This window comes from Typopeltis vanoorti, chromosome 13 (genome assembly GCF_054136105.1).
Source record: "Typopeltis vanoorti isolate ZY-2024b chromosome 13, IOZ_Tvanoo_1.0, whole genome shotgun sequence".
NCBI lineage: Eukaryota > Metazoa > Arthropoda > Arachnida > Uropygi > Thelyphonidae > Typopeltis > Typopeltis vanoorti.
In genome coordinates this window covers 46588777-46611423 of record NC_143561.1, presented here as the reverse complement: position 1 = coordinate 46611423, position 22647 = coordinate 46588777, and the positions used below count along the sequence as shown (strand labels likewise).

General features: G+C 33.2%; 1 protein-coding gene and 1 non-coding gene across 2 annotated transcripts in view; one reads left to right on the top strand and one right to left on the bottom strand.

Annotated features, from left to right (window-relative positions):
• The window catches only part of LOC150100115 (glutamate receptor 2-like), a 92740-nt gene that overhangs the window by 32942 nt on the left and 37151 nt on the right, over nucleotides 1-22647 (top strand). The window lies entirely within an intron of this gene.
• On the bottom strand, nucleotides 14253-14325 carry TRNAM-CAU (transfer RNA methionine (anticodon CAU)). Its single transcript has one exon. It is a non-coding gene; the product is annotated as a tRNA-Met (tRNA).

Here is a 22647-nt window from a genome sequence, read left to right as displayed (position 1 = left end):
TATCATATAGAGATATAAGTCACTACTTATTCATTCAGGCTTGATTCTTTCAGACTGGACATATAATATCAGCTTTAATGCGGACTGTAAATCTGTGCAATGTTAGAGAATGTCAAATAGAGAATCTTACATTCTAACCTACTCCGACACAAGATATCTTCATATGTTGTCTTTACAACTATAAAATTCTAAAAGTTACTCTGATTTCTTTGACTTTTCTTCCTGAAATCTTCAAATATAAAGACGCACTACCCAAATAGTGATGTCTGGTAATTTTATTATCCAAAACTGCATTCTGGCTTACCCTTTTCAAGCTGGAAGAGATACGGAACTGTTTGCTCTCAGCAATGATTTATTGAATCATACATCTACCAACCATAACACAAGATAACCTTACTTTATTCTTACACCAACTTTGATCTTTTCTCTACTAATGTTTCTTCGAATACATTATAGCATTATATTATACAGCAGGTCTTTCACTCTGCCGTTCTCGACCTGTATTGTTGGTTTTAAGATCGAAGCCTGTTTAGGAACTGCGATCTGTTGGTCTACCATCAGTTTTCTGTAATTGGACAGCTATTTTGTCCTCTTTCGAGGACTGCGTGCCCCTGTGGATGGCTGCCTCTCTTCAGATTTTTCCCAACAATCCAGGAGTGATCCAGCTCTTAGAGTCTGCTGTCCTTCCAGAAATAATGAAGATAATGATTCGCACATTCCAAATTCCAAATGACAGTTTGCTTCCGGAAAACATCATCGCCGTTAGAAACTTCACAGTTTTTAAAAGCAAGCAGTTTGCAGAAAATAGTTCCAAATACGTGGGTCGCATTGAGAATTTTGTTGCTGACAATTCCTATAACGGTAATAACAGCTGAAAGAAATTTTAGCAAATTAGAAATTATCAAAACATATTTGCGATCGACAATGGAGAGTGAGACATTAAATGCTTTAGCCTTGTCATCCGTTGAAAATGCTGTTGCTCAGAAAATAGACATTAGTAAAAGAATTAGAGCCTTCGCAGATTTAAAATCAAGAAAACGATATATAAATTACAATTGATTAAATTAAAATTACAGTGTAAAATGAATAATTTTTGTTTGTAATAATTTTTTTCATTTGTTGCTTTTTATGTAGTATATATTAGTGAATAAAAATTATAATTATAAAAAATGAAGTTATGAAATTATTAATTTGAAAATATACTTAAGTATAAAACACACACACACACACACACACACACACACACACATATATGAATCCTGCAGAAGATGGCGTTTCAAAAGCTACCATTAATTCATGGCCACAACCAAAAAATCATTTTCCTTTTAAGAAGGGTATAAATTGTCTTATTCTGCTTAGAAAAACTTTACGGGTTATGAAAATGCTCTTTGTTCTTAGCAGTGAAATAGTTTTTTATATATTATAACATCAATGGCGAAACTTTGAATATACAAATATTTAAAATAATTTATGTAAGTGAAAAAAATTTTAATTTTTAAATTAAATTTAGATTTTCTTTGTTGTAGATACACCATTAAAACACACACACACACACACACACACACACACACACACATATATATATATATATATATATATATATATATATATATATATATATATATATATATATATATATATATATATATATATATATATATATATATATATATATATATATATAATGTTCAAATTACTTGATCTAAATTAGCAGTAAAATGTTTGATATAAATTAACACTCAAGGTTTTGTCATATGTCTTTTTTCATGTTATTATTTTATATCATATGATATAAAATGACGTAATATGATGCTTCGTAGTTATACAGGGTGACCCATAAGTCTTGTTCACGTCAATTTTGTCCTCAGCATCTCTAAGAAATTAGCCATGGAAGGATTAATTTCTCCACCGCACATATCGGTTATTTTGCTGTTTCTTTTTGTAATCGCATTTGTTTCCTATTGCTTTCAGAAGCTAATTGCTAACCCTCTACACCGCAAGGTAAAAGAGGGTAAAAGGAAGATGATGATGATGCTTTCAAAAGACCCTGTTGTGTAACTGCTTGAAGCATTTGCTCAGAGCTATTGTCAGTGTAACTTTTTAAGCCAATTTCTTCTTCTTCTTCCTACACTCTGTTTCACTTGCAGCAGACTCATCCACCTATTCTCCTTGGTAGGTACAACCGGTCAACTTCACTTCGTGAATGTAGTGCTTGATTAATGCATAGTCATTAATTTTCTAGTTTTGCGGTCTGATTTGTCCAGGTCTTCTTTTGTCCAATCTATTATTCCAGCTGTGTATCGGATCACTGGTATAGACCAAGAATTGGTTGCACGAATTGTGTTCAATACATTTAGTTTTGTTTTCAGAATATTTATCTCTTTTGCTGTATTCTGCTATTATTATTATTATTATTATTATTATTATTATTATTATTATTATTATTATTATTATTATTATTATTATTATTATTATTATTATTAAAAGACATAGTTCCCATACGCCTAAAAACACTAATATACAAAGCACTATGCCAGAATATACTAAGATACGCTATAACAACGTATGCTTTCTGTGCACCCTACAAATTAAATAGATTAATGTCGCTACAGTACAAAATGACAAAACTGATCTTTTGGGAACAAAGAGAAAATCACGACCTTATAAACATTGCAATGGCAGAACACAAAATACTGACAGCAAAACATTTATGTCACTATGCAGCCTTGCTAAAACATTATTTCGATGCCAACTACAGGACAGTTAGAAATACATACCATATAACAAGACCTCAGACTACTAATTATATCACATATAAATACAATAATCACTACGGAAAGGCCACGCGAAACTTCTACATCCCAGACATGATAAACAAATTGCCTTTTGAATACAGAAACCTTACAAACTACAATAGCCTGAAAAGAGCTCTAAGGACATACTACGAACAAGAAACACGCACCCAAAATACCATACAAACTTAATGAAACACAATATATTCGCTCAGGCTTCCAGTTCAGCGACGCATCAGTACATTCCAATTTATTGTGGGGGGGGGGGGGGGGCGTGTGTGTGAGCGTGCGTGCGTGTGCGTGTGCGTGTGAGTGCGCGCGGGCGAATTTCTCAATCATAGATTCCGTAGCATCCTAACACAGCAAAAAAAAAAAAACAATACATAATAACCAACTGGTGTCATCCTCAGATAAGCTTACATTTAAGCTTCGAGGATGAAAGGAAAAAAAAATTAGTTCTCATCCAAGATGTATCATATGTAACCAATATGTATCATATGTAACCATACGTACATTACAACCAAATGCATGTAATGTACGTATCACAAGAAAACCAATGTATGTATTATATGTAAATCAATGTACGTATTGTAAATATCACATGTAAACAAATGAATATAATGTATATAATAATTATAACAAATGTATGTAATGTATACAATAACTGTAACAAATGTATGCAATGTAAAAAAAAAAAAATCTTTTAAATATAAATCATGACTTTACACCGTATGTTTGTGAGAATAAGGAAATATAATATTTAGATTGCATATGTGTAAATACTGTTGTATTATCACACCTTTTCAAACTTGAAAAAAAATAGTAAACCACAACATGTAATATTATACAACTTATGTAACTCTGAACAATATAATTGTAAATGATTATTATGATTGGTATATAAAAAAAAACTGTTATCCTCATTACTATTTAAATCTCATTATATGTAGCACAAAGTGCTGAACCTTGTAAAATAATATACTGAATAGATGATCGTTGTACATATGTAAATATTTGAAAGAAAGGAAAGAAAGAAATTAGACATTTTAATATTGACTGAAGTACCTACAATAAACGAAGAGGCAACCATCTACCAAATGTCAAACTCCCTACAACAAAAACACTGCAGGCAAACTAAACGAGGCCGTGGTATAATAATATTTACCAAACATAAAATATATGTAATAGAAATTAACTATAAATTAGAAATTGCAGATAACATATGCATCGAAATTAAAACATCAAACATCTGTTTACTTCTTGATATTAAACGCAATATACAGACCACCCAACTTAAGCACCACAAAATTTCTAGATTAACTAAACAGATGGCTTTCAACCACGGAAGTAGGCGCCTCAGATTTCTTGATAATAATAGGAGATATAAATATAAACATTAGGAACATAAATAACAACACAGAACAATACTTAAACCTCTTAGCAGCATATAACATAACCCCATTCGTACAGTCGTATACACGAGAAGAGATAATACAACCACCTTATCCTGTATTGATCACATAAATATACGCCTCCCCCCCCTCCCCACAAACAGCTACGCAGCAGCTTTCATAACGTGCAAACTATCAAACCATTATTTCACAGCACTACAGTTTATACACTGAACAATAACCCTTACAACTCACTGAGACTACAAAACAGTATAATAATAACAATAATTATGCTATTTTATAGAAACACGATTATACGAAACAATACGTCGTATAATTCGTATAATTTACTATTATACGAAACAACAGCAAACGACGAAATCAGAAAAACAGACTGGATGCAGATAGCATCTTTAGACTCTGCTAACGCTGTATATAATAATCATAAACTTGCATTTAATTAAATACATAACAAATCATTAACAAAAATAAAATACGCTTCCAAACCAGAGGAAATCAATGGATAACATAAAACATATTAATAGACATACGAAGAAAAGATGCCCTATGGAATCTACTTAAGAAGTCTACAAACAATATCGTTTTACAAGCTGAATATAAAAGAAAACGGAATCTCTTAACAACACAGATTAGAACGGCAAAAAGAAACTATTATAAAAACAAATTAACAACAGCTCAGAACGACATATGGGAAACCTGGCACCTGATCAAGGAAATGCTGCACAATACACACAAATCAACTGCCTCAGAAACAATAAAACACAGCGTTGCTTGGGAGCCAAAATGCTTCAGACAGATGGCAATGAACTTGAGTCAGCACTTCGGGAACTCTGTCCAAATATTGCAGGAAACATTCTCTCCCCACACAAAGAAACATTCTCCACTAGAACCAGGAGCAACCTAGTCTATGTGGTTCCCACAGAAACAAAAGAAGAACTCTCACTTGCAATTCAACACATTAATCCTAAAAAAGGTCCAGGAATAGACGGAATCAGAACAAAAGACATCAAGAAACACTCAAACAACCTATGTCTAGTTATACTAAAACTGTTAATAAATCTTCGAAACGGGGAACATACCTGAAAGTTGATTTACTTGTCTGTTTGGTTACTTGAGTAAAAAGGATTAAAACCTAGCTTATAAAATTGCTTGGTATCTTAATCATCGTATATATCCAAGGTAAACATTCTACATCTTATTCTCATCCTGAGATAATTAATAAGGTCAAAGCACCTTGTGGCAACTTGTTTAGGTAAAATTTATCTCTGCATTACTTCAACCTTGGCATTTTTAGGTCTGGCTCCCACTGACGAGACCTCAATAAAGGACGAAACCGGTGCGGGTCTGGCCATGAGAGGCTCTGCTTGCGGATAGGTTTTTGCCTGTCTCTGAGCAGGTCCTCCGCTGAGATGATGGCTCTGCTTGGTGGTAGGGTGAGCCTGCCACTGAGTAGAGCCAATGCTGAGAAGTTCTTCTCGGTGTTGGAGTGAGCCTGTCACTGAGTGGAACAATGCTGAGTTGGGCGATCTTTCGAGATTGTCTTATTTTTAGAGCCCGCTTCACCTATACAAAGGTAGAAACCGGTCTGGGTAGTGGTAAGGAAAGTGATCGGATCTTACTCCACCTTTACCACGAGTTGTTTGAGACTTGCACTATGTGCAGGCGCAAAGTTGATTTACTTGTGCGTCTGCTTACTTGGAAAAATGATTAAACCTATCTTATAAAATTGCTTGGTATCTTAAACAGTGTATACCCAAGGTAAAAATCTTTCTAAATATATATATATATATATACTGTATATCTATTATATATATCTATTATATATATATATATATATATATATATATATATATATATATATAATATATATATATATATATATATATATATAATATATATAATATATATATATATATATATATATATATATATATATATAATATATATATATATATATATATATCAAAATTTCAGTAACTCATATATTGAATTTTTGTTGAGAAGTAAAATATCTGTATTAAATACAGATTATACAGAATTATTATTACTATTATTATTATTATCCCTGGAAAAACAAATCTAATGATGTTCAAAAAAACCCGTACCCTATCCATAGAAACTAAATATCTCACTATCTGATATCCAACCTCCAGTACACAAAGGGCTGATCCAAAAATCACAATCATCACACAATTGAAAATAAAACACTATCTCGGAGTTCCCTTCGATGCTGAACAAAGCTGAAATAACAATATAAACTAACTATACAACAATCTCAGGAAAATAGCCAGCAAACTATACCGATTAAAAGACATTGCCGCGACACACATAAAAATACTAATCTATATAGCATTATGTGAAAACATTTTATGATACGCAATCACATCATACACATTCTGCAGAGACTACAAACTCAAAAGGTTACAATGCTTGCAAAATAAAATGGTAAAACTGACATTCTGAGAACAACTAACACTCATACCGGAAGCATGGACAGAATACTGAATATTTAAGGTGAAACTCTTATGCCACTACACAGTCATGCTAACCTTTATTTACCATGGCAAAGCCGCCCGAAACTTGGTACCTGACATGATAAACAAACAGCCATTCAACGAGAAACCTAAGGACCTACAGAGAGCTGAAACATGCGCTATATAAATATTATAACTAGACTGAAAATTAGAAAAACTACTTTCCCCTCCTCTCTTTCTCTTTGTCTCTGTCACGCATACACACAAAGAAAACTATAACAAACCCTCCTAAACACCATTACAAGGACAGAAATACACCATATCCAAATCCTACCCCCCACTTGCAAAAAAGTTAAACCATGCACAAGCAGTAGTAGTTCGTGGGCATGTGTACTCGCCAATATACTTTAACCGGATAAAGCATATATCGTAATATATATATATATATAAACTTCCAAGCATACATGTAAACAATAAAATCAACATCTGCCTTGCAATTGGTATAGAAACAAAATCACGAAACCACAGCCATTTATTATCTTTCTCAGATAAGCTCTGCAAAGCATCGAGGAAGAAATCAGAGATGCCACTCAAAGAAACAAGTCAATGTTATAATCGATTTACTAAAAAGTGAATCATTGTAAGTATGTATATGAAAAAAGATGTAAAAACACATTGTTAATATCATTATTTATGCAATTTAAATAAGATATTTACGTAGCATTCTGTAAAGAATATTTGTAGTATTTGTAGTAGCAATTATTATTATTTTAAATCTTAAAAAGTTAAAATTTTTTTAAAGTTTTTATTTTAATTTTATAAAAATTAAAATTTTTGTATAATTAAAAAATTAAAAAATGTGAATTATTTTAGTGTTAATATAATTGTGATTTTGATGTGACTTGTATACAAATCTTAATATCTTTGTAACCTTACCTTTAATGGAATTTTAATAAAATTGTGTATTAAAAATTATTGCTATTATTATTATTATTATTTTATTTTTTTTTTTTTTTAGAAAGTTAGCACAACGCAAATATTTTAGGGAATGAATGAGATTGAGATGATCTTTTAACTCAATGTTTTAAAATACATTTAAAATGAGCAATTTTCTGATGGCTGATGATGAACATTTGTATGTATTAATAAACCGAGTTACGATTTTTAACAGAATATGGAAGATAGAAAGAGACGTGCGCGTATAGTAGTTGCCAGTATTAGTGGGAATGTAATATATTTTGGTATTATTATAAACATGCAAAGTTTAATTTAGAAATTTTATGCATTTATCCTTTTTATATTCAGCAATGAACTAAATTATATGACTAAAGGTATTAAATAAGTTGAATAATTCTAATATTGCTAATTTGTTACCAAATACCCAACATTTCGTTTGCATATCTGCCTTGAAAGGACAGACATCATGACGCCTCTGATTAAGTTACTGACTGTCTTCTAGATTTATTCAATTTTAAATGTTTTTTTTTTATTTTTCTTCAGAAAAATGTGTTCTTGTTGGTTTATCGTTCGTTTTCAAGGCTACGATATTAGTTTTCACTTATTACACTTTCAGTTCCTATAAAATCTCTGCACCGTGAAAACAAATCTCACCCATCTCATATCTGACACGGTCGAAATGTTTTTCACCTTTTTTGATTCGTATTGAATATTCTATTCCACGGAACACTGTCGGTAAATTCTGCAATTTTGTCACGTTCTGCGCGAATAATCCGAGTGCACTGCATTCGCTTTTGGAATTAGAGTTCAATTATTTGAAGCTATGAAAGCCGGTGGTATGAATCGATATCATTCTAATTGAAATGCGAATGAATAGTTAGCCATAAAACATTAAACGTCTCAAATTCAAATATACACTGGTGTCCAATAGCTAAGTACGAACTACATTTTATCCTGTATATAAATAGATTTTCATGACTACAGCCAATAAATTGATGGCAATAAATTTATGTGACTTCCAGCATACTAATAAATTATATTACACAAATAATGTCATAAATTTCGTACAAATTTAAGAGTATTATATTTTTGGCAAAAGTTAAAAATTCCTAAGCACGTACTTAAGGAATTAATGTATACTGCTTACAGAAAACTATGCTGAGAGATATTCAGTATGGAATATATCTACCCCAAAACTGCGATGCAGCTCTCACAACCTCGTACTATGCTTAGCACCAAGTGATTCAGCAGATCTTGAGGCAAACTGGCCCACCCTCTTTTAGAGCAAGGATAAGGCCGAGTTTGTTTTCAAGAGGGGAATTTCATAGCAATGCCTCTCCCTATTGGTCGCAAACACGTTCTATGGGGGTTTGAGATCTGCGGAAGCGTGCTGGCTACTCGATTCGATTAATATCCTGGGTCTTCAGAATTGATCGTGTACGATGTGATGTGGCATCGCTATTTATAGAAATGTTTAATTCGCATTCAGCACCACGGTACAGTCTAACATGACCTTAACATGATTGAAACGTTTACCAGTCATAGTCCATTTTTCCAGCAATTGTAGCTCGGTGGTGCGTCCATTGCAATACTTCCCCACACCGTAGGGAGGTATTATAATGGACGCACCTTTGAACATTTCCCCGATGGTAAGCAATACCACTTTCACCCCAGATCAAGTGTCACCTAGAATCGGAGGAAAAACTAAAATGACTCTCAACTGTAAAGAGTACATTAGCCCATTGGTGTCTTGTTCATTTTTGATAGATATAACGTTACTGAAAACGTGCTCTATGATATGCTATGGATAAAGGAACATAGAACAGGCCTTCGAGAGTATGCGCTTACTTATTTCAGACATAGTTTCACAATTTGTCTGGATACCGGCGTACCTGCACTTCAATGGAACAGACTTGCAAGCTGACATTCCCTGGCGCTTCAATTATGTTTTGCTCTTATAACCAAAATCTCTCTTCATACTCCGGGGTAGAGCGAGGTAGTACGTCCCGGGTAAATATGTCTGGAACACATTCCATTGATTTGAAACGCTGCGCAGATCCTGGAAAGAAAACACTATTCGAGATTCCAAACTCTCTGGCAATTATTAGTAATTCTGCGGCCTTCTTCAAGTTTTCCAATAATTTTCTCATTCTAACACAATTCGCTTAGCGCAGTCTTTTGCCTTTTATCCTGTTGAGTGCCACCAAGCGACTCCCCCTTTTGTGCGCGATTAGAAAATGTGAATATGTACCCACTTTCTACTCGACATTGTCAGTTGTATAAATTGCCGCAATCTAATTCTTCTGAATTTGCAGGTATAATCTTGAGATATAGTGTTCGTGTCTACTTATTGGACGCCAGTGTATTTTTTAGGTAAAAACTGAAAATGTATTCTCTCTTATAATACATTTTCTCTATAACGCATCTCTTGTTCCCTCTTTTCGAAATACAACAATAACAGAAAACAAACCTTCAAGAGTTATAGTTGTAATAATTAAGCCAGCAAAATTATTTTAATGCCGTCCAATAAAACAATACAACATTGAAACGAGTTTGTATTATTTTTCGAAGCGAATCATTAAATTAAACGCAAATCAAATTACTGATATACCATTGTCACATTCGATGTTGTTTTAAAGCATCACCTATTCAAAAAGAAAATCACATCTTGACCGAGAAACTAGCCTACTACTGAATAAGAATTAAATCTATGGGCGTTTTTATTACTTTATTACTTTGTAGTTTTAATTTACAAGAATTATGAAGTTTATACCTTTTTTTTCCCTATTCAGTTTCGTTAATGATGCCAATACCCCTAAGCATTTGTGGGTGGGTACAGCAGTCGTTTAATACATCGACATTTGCCTTTTTGCTTATGTCGTGTTATTTCCTATTACATCCTTTAGGTTTCTTTAAATTTTGTTTTTTCACCGTTTCGAGTTGCTCTGCTAAATCAACACATTCAAACATGAGTTATTGATTAAACTTCTTTAAAAAAAGCAAATTTTATTCATTGGGTGCGGGAGTAGAATTTGTTTAATTTTTTCTGCTATTAAGATTTTCTATTGAGGTGAGAGGGCGATCTTCTAAGATTTAGGTTTTGTCTTACTTTTACCTTAAATATATCTGACAATAACACCACTAGAATCATTAGACGTTTGTTTTTTAATTAATGTTGTGTGATACAGTTATGCTTCAACCATAAATTATAAACTTACTTGAGACTTTTCAAATAAAGGTGATTCAGTTGCCGATCTCATTTGAATGCGTTAGTTATTACAATCCCATAAATATTTCCTTACTCGAAGAATAGCCTACGAACACACAGTTTACGTAAATAATATACAAAATCTTCGTTGTCTTCTAATAATAAGAAATCTCAAATACCAATACTTACCAAATTAATTTAACGAACTGTCAGTCATTGGCTATCCACTTAATGTCATCATCCATTAAGCAGGTATCATATCATTTACCTATTCTTGTATGCTATAAGGAAATTGTTTCCAAGCCTTGCTTTATTTTGATTATGAAATAAATAAATAATAAACAAGTTAAATAATAATGAAATGTTACTTTTGGGGAACTATGGCTGAATATCGTCATCTTTTTCTCCTTTTAAATTCTCTCCTCTGTTACAATTCCTAAAGACGACTTATGATGTAATATGTTTTCTTTGTTTTAATATTCTCATTCGTCATTTTTAACCCCTTCCTCCCACCATAACCCTGCTTATTAGAATTGTGACGTGATAGCTTGGAAACGTTCCATGCTTCTACAGACAGGTTTCTAGAAGGGTGCATAACCCTAAACCCACCCACAGTACTCAAACAGGACAGATCTCAACTATTGACAAAGTTGCACTCACGAAAGTGCAAGCACATCTTTTTTTTTTTTTTTCGGACTGCTTATTCTTCATGCTTTTTGAGTTGGCATTTTTTTTGAAACTGGGCGAAAAATATGATTGGTTGTTGTCGACTGAAGAACTTTTCACTTTAGTCACTGTGCATGTTTCTTATTTTCACGATGATCGCGTTGACGCTCCTGATGACTCAGTAACGTTTACTCATGAAAGTGACTGTTAAAGATTTGGAAAAAGATCGAATTAGAATTTTTACGTAGAAAAATAAGCCACAGAGTATTATAGATATTTAGACTGAGAAAAACAGAAAACGCAGAAATAATTATCATATTGTTTTTCTTTTTCTTTCCTTTATCATTAAACCAAGTTTTGTTTTAATAATTTTTCATTTGAAAGATATGTAACGAATATAAATGCATGCGTACTCATGTTTTGTTTATCTTTTTCTAGAATTGCACTCTACAGTCGTTCTCCTGCTGAGCTTAATTATTTCGTATTGAGAAGTTTTATCTTAAGTCACTCCTGTGTGTGGAAATCTTATTTCGTTGCTCTTTCCAAGAAGAATCGCTACATTTTTGAATGAACTGCAAACATCTGTTACGAATCTCTGGGAAAGAATGCCTTAGTGTCTATCGACATCTCAGAGGGTTCTTACATGTAAAGGAAAGTTATGAAAGTTATTACAAACAACGACTTGATGATTAAGTACTCGTCAAGTGATAAACGGTGTTTGTCATGCGAAAGGAGTTACATTTTGGGAATAGAGAAACACAGCGGATTCATCTTCCAGTTGCATTGATTGCAGGTTGAAAAGAACAACTTGTGATTACATGTGTAAAAGGCGTTTTCACATGGAATTACACGTTTGACCGCTTCCTTTATAACTTATTTTTACATTTCCATTCATTATCATTTATTTTAATCTAACTGAAAAACTCTCAGAGAAGAAAATCCAAAGTTCATTAAAGAGAACACAAAAGTAATCAGATGCACATTGATTCCTGATTTCACGAATCTCCACCCAATGCGATACTGCTCATAATTTTATAAATGAAAAATTAACTAAATATAGAAAGAAATTTAAAATCCTAAAATCCAAAAGGCAGCTTGTAGCTGCCTTTTGGAATTTAGGACGGAATGGTGTACACAAGACTTCTGTACCTTGCGGGAAAGTGAAGATGGATTTTATTTAAAGTGCATTTTTATTGTTTACCAGGATGCTACCAAATGTTATAACAAATATCAAATAGATAAAATTAGAAAACAGAATACCATCATTTTGGTGTGGTGATCTTCCCTCAGAGCGATGTACAAATGAAGGTTAGTATTTGGTTTTCGGAATAAATAATAAATAATAAATAATAATAATAATAATAATAATAATAATAATAATAATAATGTGATTTTTTTAAGTTTAATTTTAAAAATATCAAGATTATTTCAAATAATTTTGATTAAATAATTTATTAAAAAAAGAGAATTATTTCGATCATGAGCAAATATTTCAGAAATCAAAACTATAATATTTCACTATTGTGATTTTTTTTTTCATTCACAATTATTTTAATCCCGGATAAAATCTTCCAGATAACTTCCAGTTGAAAACGATATGTTCATAATTACATTTATGAACATATGTATGAATTATGTATTATATATTACACTCCAAATAATTGTATAATTATATAAGTACACTATCTCCAAATAATTCTACGAACACTCCTGTTATTTGAAGTTATGGAACATTCCAGGTTTGTTAATAACTTAAAAAATGGTGTATAGATAGTTGGAAGCAGTATTTCATCCTAGGAGTTGAATACAGGTATGTCGCCTTATTCAACTCGATGACTTTGAGAGAGGTATCATCGTTTAACGAGAAAATTAAATAAAATTAACGAAAAAATTATATCGAAAATAAACGAATTATTTGATATTCAATAAAATGGAATCGTGCACCCGTTTTGAGTGTTATGAATGTGGAGAAGAATGTGAAAGTAATCAATCTTTATGATAGATGGCGACACTTTACTGTTGTGCTCAGGTATGCTGTTTCATTGATGTACATACTCGATCACTTAAAATTTACATGAATAAGAAATTTGATCATGCGCCACATATACACATATTAAGCATTACTTGCAGGTGAAGCATATATTTCAAATATTGAAATAATATATAAATCATCATAGTTTTATGATTAGAAGGCACCAACGATCCTCTAGTGATGAGAACATTGGATTGTGGTTGCAGAAATCCAAGTTCGAGCGGGTAATACTCGTTTCCTCTTAACTGTCTTTTTTTTCATTTATTTGTTTTTTCTAAATAATTTTATGGCATATGTTTTCAACTAATAACCGGATATCCCAGGAGAAAACAGTTAAAGAATCCATAAATGTGATTTCACTATACACAGAATCCACAATAATACCTTTCTAATACTCTGTGAATCTTGTCCCCTCCAGAAGTATAAACTGCCCTACAAATGAAAAAGTATTATCCTTCAAATTTAAAGGAAAATAAATAAATGCAAACAAAGTGATATAATGTACACGAAATTGCAGAACATTTCCACGTCTCGAGTAACCAGGGTTTCTGCAAATCAGTTTTTAAATTTCCCCCCAATTTGTTTCCTTCTTTTAAAATAATTTCCGAGACAATTTTCATTGTATTTTTCTTTAGTAAGCGACGCTTTCTTCTTTACAAGTAAACAATGGAATAAATAAAATCCAACTTACCAAGAATAAAAATTCTTCTCTGCCCCAGGTGAGGATCGAACTCACGACCTTCAGATTATGAGACTGACGCGCTACCTACTGCGCTACTGAGGCACATTTCTAATTTTCGAGAATAACATTTCCCAACTCTACATGCAATGAGATTTTCTTGGTGTGGAGATGATGTCACGCACTTTTTTTTTAAATATCTAGATTTATGAGGATTTCCTTTCTATTTAAGTATACCAACCAAAAGAAGAAATCGTGACATCAGGATTTGGAATGTGGAAAAGAGTCATGTGGTCCCATGAGTTAGCATTTAGTTTATTCCCAACAACAGGTTGGATTTATTGTATGGATCCAACTTGAAACATTGTGGTGGATCTGTGATGCTCTGGGAGAACGTATCTTTGTATTCTGCTGGCTCTATCATAAACCTAAGTTAGTGGTTCCTAAACTTATTTGGCATACCGCCCCCTTATCCAAAAAAAGAAAAAAATAATATATATATATATATATATATATATTCAACATCCCTCACCCCTTGGAAACTACTTCCTAAGACCTGTCCAGCTCTACCTGATACATAAAAAAGAAAAATCGTACGAAAATCTAATCAGCAGTTCTCAGCAAACAAACAGATAGATACAGAAACAAATCTGTGTTTTGTTATGCATCTAGTAGAGATTTTTGAAGTTTCGAAATAAGACACCTTTGAACTGAAATTTTAAAACTGTTTATTGAAATCAACAAAAAAACATAAACGGCGCGAAAGCATAGGAACCGTTGGAGATGAAATTTAATAACACTAATTAAATTAAGGAAACAAACATAACTTGCATATATTTTTACGTAAAAATCGCGCGTAAAATAGTAAATAACGATCAGTAATATTAAAAAAATCCCAATGAGAGGGATGAGTCTCATGTGATGCCATCACATGAGAGCATCACATGTGATGCTATCAATTTATTGATATTTGGCTTTATATTTGTCAGCAGCATTCTTAAATCACCGCGATCAGCTGTTTGCAGTCCGTTTCTATTTTAGTTAAACGATTTGTGACCGCATTGAACCCACGTTCCATTCTACTAAATATGATGATGGAAATGCGACTAAAATCTTTTGTACTATAGCTCACAATCCAGGATAAAGTATGGGCATCTGCTTTTGCAACCAGAACTGTTGGTACCCGTTTTTGAATTTTAATTTCAAGTCCTCATTTGTTATTACGTCTATCAGTTCTTCTTGTAATTGTGAAGATTCTTCTGTGTTTGTATTTGTAAACGGGTCCGAAACTCACTCGGGTATTTTCATGTCACGAATTCTTTGTTTAAAATTACAATGGAGGGTCTACGAGGGCTGACAGTAGCTGAGCACGTCTTCATCACATTTTCTCACTGTTGATAGATTTGGAAACTGACTGGATTCTACTCGTCCTAAATTTCGTTTGTACACGACACGTTTGGACACAAACGCAGAAATAACAGCTTTTTTCTTATTATTAAATTCAGCTTATCTCCTTGGAGCGATAGATTTGTTTCATTAAATTTGTTCCCCAAGTCGGTCAAATAAGCTATGTCACTTTTGAGATTGATCAAGGTGGATTGTAAAGAATCATCTCTGTTTTCTAAAAACTGTAGCACTGAGTCAAACAGTATATAAAATCGATTCAAACAGGTACCTTTTGATAGCCAACGAACTTCTGTATGGAGCAGCAAGCGACTGGATGCTTCATCGTTTCAATACGAAGTTGTCATCAAGACGTTGTCCAAAGAATCTGTCATTCAATGAATGACTTTTGTTTTGTTGACTCTGTAATTATATAATGTAATGACCTGTGCAGGAGATCACTCAGGTATTTGGCTACTAAATGTTGACGATGAATCACACAGTGAATACATTTGGCACCGCCTCTTTGAAATATGCATTAAACCACGATAGCACATTACCATCGCTGGAGCACCATCGGAGCAGCTGACAAGATATTATTCAGACGGATTTCTTTTTCTTTTAAAATACTCTCCCAACGCATGAAATATAGATTCTCCTTTAGTGTCAGTTAGCAAATGTTTAGCAATGATAATTCTTGCCAATTTTTTTCTTCTTTAATATATCATGCATGTACTAAAAGAAAGGCTTCATTTCCTGGTAAAGTAGACTCATCAAGTTGTATAGAGAGCTGGGTTGTTTTTAAATACCACATAATGAGTCTTCAACATCCTGGGCCATTTCATCAATTCTTCATTGCACTGTATTATTTCTCAAAGGAATTTTCTTGATAATATCAGAGGCTGGCATGCGCAGTACAGTGCATATGACCTCACTAACAGCTGGAAGGATCAGTTCTTCACCAACATTATGTGGTTTTCCCAATTTAGCAATCAGTGAGGAAATGTAGTAAGAGGCGCGCAACTCATTATCATCATCATCATCATCTAGTTTGTATGCTGTTGAAAACATATCTTCCAATATTAGTTGTTTCAAACATTTTTCTTCAAGCACTTGAATATACGATAAAACCTTATATTTTTTATGAACTTTTGTCAAATGTTCTTCTAGCCTTGAAGGCTTCATAGATTCATCTGAAAAAACGTTTTGGCAAATCAGGCACATTAGTAATCTTTTGTTTGTAGGCGATATTATATTCGATGTTATATTGTCTACATTCCTTCTTAAGTTATTGTCTACATTCTTTCTTAAGTTCAGCCATAATATTTTTATCTGTAAAAAAAGTTATATTTCCAAAATTATTAGAACGAATTTCTCATGTATCTAAATTAAATTATTTTTACAAGAAAAGGTATCAAAATACTCACGTGAAACCTACTGTTTTATTGGAACAACAATAATTTGCTTTGCTTTGTGTGTAATCCGTGTAAGTAAGGTACCGACTAGGTATCGAATATGCACTAAACTTTTAATGCACTACATCAAATTGCCGACTGCTTGTCATACAATTCAGAAACAACCTAACACTGATTTCGTACGTATCAAGTATTTATAGTATTATACAGTGAATGAGTCATAACATGGACATGTTCTTGGGAACTTGACTTGTAAAATGCAGATCACTTGAAAGTGCGCGCCCGCCAACACTTTCCTAGTTAAGACCTGTCGCCGGACTTCGACGCAGATCGACTATAACTTGCATTTTGTACGTTTCTTTGGAAAATAAAACAACCATTAAGACCATTACTTACGTTATACAACAGTTACGAGTTTATCACCAAAATTTGTGATGATAAAACTTTGGTGTTATTTGTTCATTCTGTTCAAAGAGTTCTTGCACAATATCTACTAAGTTGTCTTTTATCGTTTCAAGACCGTTTTATATTAGTTTATTTTAAGAGTTGAAATTATGGGACTCACCTGTATTTTTTTTTTCTGTTCAGTGCGACGTCTGATTTTGTCTCCAGTATATTCAGCTGCGTCGTAGTTGGCTACCTTAGGTGCGTTTCTTTGTTCCTCCTGCAGAGTAGACACTTCCATTCCTCGCGTGTTGCACTGGTTGTTTCTGAAAAGCCAGCACATGAAAAGTGGAAAAATCCTACTGCATTTCCTACAGGATATACGATTTCCGTGAGAAGATTTTTCCTCTGGGCATTTGATGCACTTCATGACTCACCTTTCTTCCTTTGAGTAACTGTACTGTGATTGTAAAGATGGCGACGTCCTTTGTTCTTCGCTCGCTGTTGACCGCGGTCCTCTCTGTTCACTTTTCAGCACTTCAAAATTTGGTTTCTTCTTAGCAGATTTCAGTGAATCTTATATCACTGTCTTCGGCGTGACAAGTAGAGTTACTTGGGAACACTTTCAAATTAAAAACATAGGTATTGGAACCACTTTAAAACTATAAAACACGGGAGCAACGATATTACCGTGCTCCCGTTCGTATGCCTATACAATTAATAATAATAACAATATATTTTTTTTTATCGATCTCTCAAATATTTGCTTATATACAATAATCATCTTGAATAACATTCAGCATATTATTTTACAAGGTTCAGCACTAAACACTGCATATATACTGCATTATTTACAATAAAGAGATTTCAATACTTTTCTCAAACTTAAAAATATCAATTTTTTGATATTTTTAAGTTTGAGAAAGAGTGATTATACAAACAAATTTCTGCATTTATTTATATGGATTACCTGTAGATCAGTTAGGCAAGATAATCCCACCTACTTCGAAGCTTGGGTTAGCTTTTATGAAGAGAGTGGGATTTAGGCTTCACTATTTATGTTGTTGCTACTGTTTATATATGGGATGTTGGCATTGGCTGCTAGTGATTTGTGATATGTGTATTAGTGTTAATGGTATATTAACTTTGTTGGTATGTTTTCCAGAGTTCGGTTTTAATGTTCTGTAGTTATCTACGTGTTTTAAATTTCTTGGTAGGTTGTTGAGTTGCGTGGGTATCTGATGTGATCTCACAAAAGAACCGTATGAGTTGTTGAAGGGTGTGGGGATGTAGAGAGTTGCTGTAGGTCGTGTTATACGAAATGTGTGTCTGTTGTTTCGATAGATGATGTTGAAGTAATTCCTTGTTGATGTCATGTAGTGTTTCAGGTTTTTAATGCTCAGAATTCTGTGTATCGCCATGTGCTTGTCGGATATTGGTTGTTGTGTGTAAGGTGTCCAGATCACTGTTGACACGATTTTCGTGTGTAGTGTTTCTAATTTTGTTAGGTGGCTGTTTGATGTATTTGTATAGACTGTTATTCCGTATCTGAGTAGGGATTCGTAGATACCCTGATATAGGTTTTTTTTTTATGTTGGGTGGAATAATGTCTTTAACTTGGAAGAGTTTTGCTGCGATGATCCAGAGTTTGTTGTGTAGGTATTCTATATGTTTTGTCCATTTAAGGTGGGAATCTATATAGAGACCGAGGTATTTTGCGTGTGTTACATGTTTGATTTCGGAACAATGGCAGGTGTTTTTGTTGTTAATGCAGCGGTATGTGTGACAATGTATCGATAGTGATGCGGGGCGTATGATTCTTGGAATGTGTATTATCAACATTTGTGTTTTTGTGCCGTTGATTAGAATTGCATTTTGGTGAAAGTATGTTGTGATTTCATTTAGGTTAGGTCTTTTTGTGCTTTGCAGAGAGCTGTGTTTATGTCTGTGTGGATTGCTAGTAGTGCAGTGTCATCTGTGTATTGAAATATTTGACTTCTTATGGATATGATATGAACATCGTTAATGTATATGTTGAATATGGTGGGTGATAATATGGCACCTTGAGGTACACCTGGTTTTATTTGTATACTACGACTGTGACATGTTCCTGTTTTTGTTACTTGTTTTCTGTTTAAGAGGTAGTTATTAAACCATGTATGCAGTGTTATTCTTATACCTATTGAATGTAGTTTGGTGAATAGTATGTCATTTTCAAATGTATCAAATGGTTTGGTTAGGTCCAGAAGTATAACGACGGCGTACTTGTTTTTGTCTGGAGCTTTGTTTATTGTGTCAACGATGTCTTCTAATAAAGTAATGGTGCTTTTTTTTTGTTTTCTGAAAGCCGTATTGGTTTTCTGAGATGATGTTGTACTTCTGTAAATAGTTCTGTAGTCTGGTGTGTGTTACTTTTTCTAGAATTTTTGAGAGGACTGGTAGTGTAGCTATTGGTCTGTAGTTCTGAGTATCGTTTCTTTTGCCGTGTTTCTATATTAGAGTAATTACTGCAGTTTTTAGTTGTTGTGGAATAATGCCTGTGTCGAATATTATGTTCACGAGTTTCAAACGTATTGAATTTATTTGTTCAAAGTGTGTTATAAGGTCTGTGAGACTTATTTTGTCTATTCCTGGATTGGTCTTTGGTTTTTAGTTGTAGGATTGCTTCTTTTATTCCTGTTTTGTTACGGGTGGAAAATACATCGTTTGTTGTTGACTTTGTGTCGGTAGTTTTTTGTTGATCGTTGGTAGGTTGTTATTTTTGAGTTGTGTGATGTTGTTTGTCAAAGCATGGTTGAATGAGTCTGCTAGTTCCTCTTGGTTTGTGTCCTGACCGAAGCTTTTTGCAAAAAAATCTTGTGTTGAAGTTTTCTTTTTTCTTTTTTATCTTCTGTTGAAGTTACTAATTCGTTGAGAGTGTAGCCCATGTTTGCTTAATGTTGTCGTTAAATTCCCTGAATTTTTGGAAGTAGTAGCGTTTTTTTGTCCTACAAGTTTTTGTTGTTAGTTGATTTCTTGTGTTTTTGTATAAGGTTTGTAAATGTGTGTTATTAGGTGACTTTTAAATTTTTTCCAGTATTTTTTTACAGTTTCTTTTACAGTAATAGTATTTAGTATGTCGTCATTTATCCATAGATTGTTGTCTCTTTGTCGCCTCGTTTGTGTAGGTTTTGCTTTTTTGTATATTCCTGTGAACTTTAGTTGAAAATTCTCGTATAATGTTACAGGATCGTTTATTTTAAGTAGGGAATTCCAGTCTGTATTTTTTCTTGGTTATCGACAATGCTCTTTAGTATGATCGAGTTTTGTCGACTTTTGTGGTGGTGGCGGGGGGGGGGGGTAGGAAACGTAATAAAACGAAGTTCAGACAAAGTAGTGATTTGCAATTTTGACGTTAATTACTGATGATGTATATGTATGGATGGGAGTCCGTATGTCGATATGAACAATGCATGATTGTGTTAGTGAGTTATTGAGTATTTCTTCTCTTGGTGGGGAGTTAATTGTAGGGTTGTACTGACTTATATTGTACTGGCTTAGTATATCTAGATATGTGTGTTTGTGGTTGAAGAATCGTGGTCAAGAGTATTTATGTTAATATCTTCTATTAGGATGAGCCTGTGTGTTGTACGGGGTTCGGTGCCGCTTCGCCATGTTTCTAACTCGTGAGGAAACCTGAGTGGATTATTATCTGGGGGTCTGTATATTGTGTTTATTGTGTATTTGATACTATTGTGGCTATTTGTGATTTCCAAAATTAGTGCTTCCACATGTTCGAAGTGAGTTTGTTTTTCATTCATATTGTATTTTCCTTTGATAAATGCCACAATACCACCTCCTCTTTTGTTTGGTCTACATAAGTTGTAGGTTTGATAATTATTTATGTTGTATGCGTAAATTTCAGTGTCGTTTATTGCAACTTCGGTCAGTATTAGCGCATCTGTGTTTATCATAGTATAATTGAGCTGTGTTATCAATGTAAGGCAGTGTTTTTATTATACTTCTTATGTTTGTGTGTATGATAGTGAAGTTAGTATTGGTGGAAATGTTGTCTGACCATTTCTTCTAAGATTCAAAGACCTGGAAGTTTATGTTGTCTGACTGAATATGTTCGACCATGTTTGAGACCTCTAATGTATAGTTTTTAAATGAGTGCTAATCTTATTCTTAAGGATGTGAAAAGTTAGTGTTTTACATTGGTAGGCTGTGTAAGTCGGATTCACTTGTAATTATGTATACTCGAGTGTTTTCATTCATTCTGATAAACATCTGTGAATTCTTTGTCCACAGGAACTTGTAGTTTTTCTCTGTTTTTGTCTTCCTTGCTTGGTATAAAAGATTTTTGAAGTATGGAGTCCGGTGTTCCGTTATATAGATTGGTGTTGGGAATTTCTTATCAGTTAGGATCGTTGTTGGCGGCCTTGTTTTCTTGCTTGAATAATAATAATAATAATAATAATAATAATATTAATAATAATAATAATAATAATAATAATAATAATAATATTTTTTGAACTACAAAAACATTAACTCAAACAAAATTTGCATTCGTAAAAAATTTCATTTTGGACAAGCCCTATGAATATTTTGATCTTTGATCTAAAGGAGAATCTATATTTCATGCGCTAGAAGAGTATTTTCATTCTTACGTTCCAAGTTGCAATTTTCCCTATATGTTCCTGCGTCCAGTTTCGTTTACCTTTTAGTTGAATCCTGGTTGTTTCTCTGATTTTCCGTCCTAGTTTTCTTTGGTTGAAACTTGAAAGGGCATCAAATTTCCCAAGTACAGATAACTAACTTTTTGCTGGTTAAGCCCAATGGTGGGGTTGCTACCTAACGTCTCTGAACGTGCATTTCCAACAGCGTTTGCTCTGTTAGGGTTAAACCATCCCGAAATAGTCGCCACTGAGTCATTAGTACTTGATTAGCGTTTACTACGAGAAGTTGAGGTTGGCATGTGAGAAGGAAAGGTTATAGCTTGTGCTTCTCGTTCACACCCAAAAATAAAATAAAAGTAAATTATTATTACTTAAATATAAAGAGTCAATAGGCTTCATTTCGGCGATATAAAAATTATTCAAATTAAGGAGATATTAAATGCCACATTGTTTTAAAACCGAATAAGAAACTCAAAGATTGGAATCAGAGAGTTTCATGCCGAATATAGTAAACTATAAAAGTATCGGTGGATACTAGTGTGAGCTAACGCAAGTAGTCCTAGCACGTAGTACAATCTCAGGCAACT